General features: G+C 40.2%; 1 pseudogene; it reads left to right on the forward strand.

Annotated features, from left to right (window-relative positions):
- Positions 1 to 3,633: 3,633 nt before the first annotated feature.
- LOC132222966 (U2 spliceosomal RNA) lies at positions 3,634 to 3,740 on the forward strand (annotated as a pseudogene).
- Positions 3,741 to 3,966: the final 226 nt, after the last annotated feature.

Raw genomic sequence — 3,966 nt, forward strand, 5'->3', positions numbered from 1 at the left:
GGGAGCGAAACCCGCTGAGGTGGCTTTCGCTCCCGTCTCCACCGCCCGGCTTATTCCGCTCCTGCCTCCCTCCGCCGCCTGGCCTGGCTTGTTTCGTTCCCACCTCTCTCCCTCACCCAGCTTGGCTTGTTTCGCCTCCACCTCCCTCCTCCACCTGGCTTATTTCGCTCCTGCCTCCGCCACCTGGCTTGTTTTCGGCCACCTGGCTTGCTTCACTCCAAGCCAATATATGCAAATTAACCACCATCTTTGTTGGTTAATTTGCATATCATGCTGATTAGCCAATGGGAGGCGTCGATTACCGTAGCGAAGGTACAGTCAATTACCATGTTTGTCTATTATTAGATAGGACTAGAGGCCTGGTGCACAAATTCATGCACCAGTGGGGTCCCTCAGCCTGGCCTGCAGGATGGGCCAAAACTGGCTCTCCAACATCCCCCGAGGGGTCCTGGATTGTAAGAGGGTGCACACCAGGCTGAGGGACCCCACTGGTGCACAATTGGGACTGGTGAGGGACACGGGAGGTTGGCCAGCCAGGTAGGGCTCCAGGGCGTGTCTGGCCCATCTCACTCAGTCCCAATCAGCCGGACCCCGGCAGCAAGCTCACCTACTGGTTGGAGTGTCTTTCTCTTGGTGGTCAGTCCACATCATAGCAAGCAGTTGAGCGGCCTTAGCATATCATTAGCAATATTACGCTTTGATTGGTTGAACGGCTGACCGGATGACTGGATACTTAGCATATTAGGCTTTTATTATATAGGATCTTTATTATGTTGAGGTACATTTCCTCTATGCTGAGTTGAGAGTTTTTGTTATGAGTGAATGTTAAATTTTGGCAAATGATTAATCACATTAATTTGTGGATGCTGAACCATCCTTGCACCCCTAGAATAAATCCCACTGAATTGTGGTGCATGATCCTTTAAATGTGTTATTGAATTCAGTTTTCTAACATTTCTTGATGATTTTTGCATCTATGTTCATCAGGGATAATAGCCTGTAATTTTTCTTGTTCAGTGCTGCCCTTGTCTGGCCTGAGGGACAGGAGTGAACTGGAGAAAACATACTCTGTATAAGGGGCAGCAACTATTCCCTGTCATTGGAATGTTGCCATGTGGATTTTTCAAAAGAAGGCAGAAAGCCAGATTTTCTGTTAAAATTGCTGATTTAAAAAATCTGGTGTGGGACAAACCCAGTATATCTGTAGACCAGACCTGTCTCTCTGTCCTATGATTTATACAGTGTGTTCATATTCTTCTCTGTCACAAAAAGCCTTGGGAGATCTTTTCACTTTTTCAGATGAGGAAATTAAGGCTCTGAACAGTGGTTTCCTCATCATCACCCAGTTGTGGATGAGACAGCTAGAACACAAGCCTTTCTTCTTTTCCTTTAGATTTTATCACACAGGGTCCTCCTTCCCTTCTAATGGGAGTATGGACAACTTAAGGCAAGAATAATGTGCTGAGCAAATCAAAACAACAATGCGGTACCATCTGATGATAGTCAGATGACTATCATCAACAAATCAACAAACAAGTGCTGGCGAGGATGTGGAGAAAAAGGAACACTCGTGCACTGCTGGTGGGAATGCAGACTGGTGCAGTCACTGTGGAGAACAGTATGGAGTTTCCTCAAAAAACTAAAAATGGAACTCCTATTTGACCTATTGATCCCACTTCTAGGACTATATCCCAAGAAACTAGAAACACCAATCAGAAAGGATATATGCACCCCTATGTTTGTAGCAGCACAATTCACCATAGCTAAGATTTGGAAACAGCCTAAGTGCCCATCTGTGGTACATCTACACAATGGAATACTATGCTGCGGTAAAAAAGAAGTTCTTACCATTTGCAACAGCATGGATGGAGCTGGAGAGCATTGTGCTAAGTGAAATAAGCCAGTCAGAGAAAGATAAATACCACATGATCTCACTCATTTGTGGAATATAATGAACAACATAAACTGATAAACAAAAACAACAGATCCAGAGACAGAGAAGCATCGATCAGACTGTCAAACCTCAGAGGGAAGTAAGGGAGGGTGGGGGTAAGGGAGAGAGATCAACCAAAGGACTTATATGCAATCATATAAGCCTAACCAATGGACACAGACAACAGGGGGGTGAGGGCATGAGTGCAGGGGATGGGGGGTAATGTGGGGATAAGGACACATATGTAATAACTTACTTAATCAATAAAGAAATTAAAAAACTATCAGAAAAGAAAAAAAAAGAATAATGGCTAAAAGTTTAGAGCTGCCTTCAGAAAAAGCCTGGGTGTTTTGTTGTTGTTGTTGTTGTTGTTGTTTGTTTGTTAAAGAGCAGTTAGTACTACTCCAGTTAGAAATAACTGAAAGAGGCCCTATGGAAGAGAAACTATAAGACTTCCCTGTGGGACAGAATCTTAAGGAAAAGAAAGTTCAGACCCCAGTTAACTAGGCCTATAAATGGCTCAACATGGTAATTACCCTTTTCAAGGTCTGTTTAAGATGGTCCTCAGGAATTGAGGGATTTAGGACTTTAATTAAAATAATTTCTCTTGGCCCTGGACAGGCAGCTCAACTGGTTAAAGCATCACCCCAATATGCCAAGGTTGTAGGTTTGATCCCCAGTCAGGGCACATACAAGAATCAATCAATGAATGCATAAATAAGTGGAACAACAAAAATCAATGTTCCTCTCTCTAAAAAAATTTTTTTAAGATCATTTTATTATTATTTTTTATCCTCACCTGAGGATTTTTTTTTCCCATTGATTTTTAGAGAGAGTGAAAAGGAGAGGGAGAGACAGACACACTGGTTTGAGAAGGACACATCCATTGGTTGCCTCCCACATGCCCCCAGACCAGGGCTGGGAACCTGCAACCGAGGTACATACATGCCCTTGACCAGAATTGAACCCAGGACCCTTCAGTTCACAGACTGATGTTCTATCCACTGAGCCAAACCAGCTAGGGCTAAATGTTCTTTTATTACAGTCTTTGTCATGAAGTCTATTTCATTTGATATAAGTATAGCTTCCCCTGATTTCTTTAGTTTCTATTTTCATTGAATATCTTTTTCCATCCCTTTTAGTCCTTACATCTAAAGTGAATCTCTTGTAGGCATCATAGTTGGGTCTTGTTTTTGCATCCATTCAGCCACTCTAACTTTTGATTGGAGAACTTATTCCATTTACATTTCAAGCAATTATTAATAGGCATGAACTTATTGTTGTCACTTTGTTAAGGCCTTTATTCCTTTCTCCTTCTCTTGTCTCTTCCTTTGTAATTTGATGATTATTTTGTAGTGGTATTCTAGATTCCTTTTTCTTTATCTTTTGTGTGTCTACTGTATGTTTTTGCTTGTGATTACCATTAGGCTTATATAAAACATCTTATATTTATAAGTCTATTTTAAGCTTATGCATTTAATTTCAAATGCATAGTAAATCTCTGTATTTTTACTCTTCTCCCCACTCCATGTTTTATGTTTTCAATGACACAATTTACATTTTTTTCCTTGTTTCTTACAAATTATTGAGTTATTTTTACTTTTTGTATTTTAATCTTCATACTTGATTTATAAATAATTTACCCTCTACCAGTACATTAGAGTGTTCTGAATTTAACTATATATTTATATTTACCTGTGATCGCTTCTCGGCCTTTTGGCTAAGATCAAGTGTAGTATCTGTTCTTATCAGTTTAATATATTTACCTGTGAGGTTTATGATTTCATATGTTTTTTTATTACTAATTTGTGCCCTTTTGATTTAACTCAAATAAGTCCCTTTAATATATCCTTTAAGGCTAATTTAGTGGTGATGAACTCTTTAAGCTTTAGCTTATCTGGAAAGTGATTTTTGGTTGTCAGTTTGTTTCTTTCAGCATTTTGAATATATCATACCACTCCCTCCTAGCTGCAAAATTTCTGAAAAATCTGCTCATAGTCTTAAAAGGTTCCCTTGTATATAACAAGTTGTTT

The sequence above is a fragment of the Myotis daubentonii genome, chromosome 1 (assembly GCF_963259705.1).
Source record: "Myotis daubentonii chromosome 1, mMyoDau2.1, whole genome shotgun sequence".
Taxonomy (NCBI): Eukaryota; Metazoa; Chordata; class Mammalia; order Chiroptera; family Vespertilionidae; genus Myotis; species Myotis daubentonii.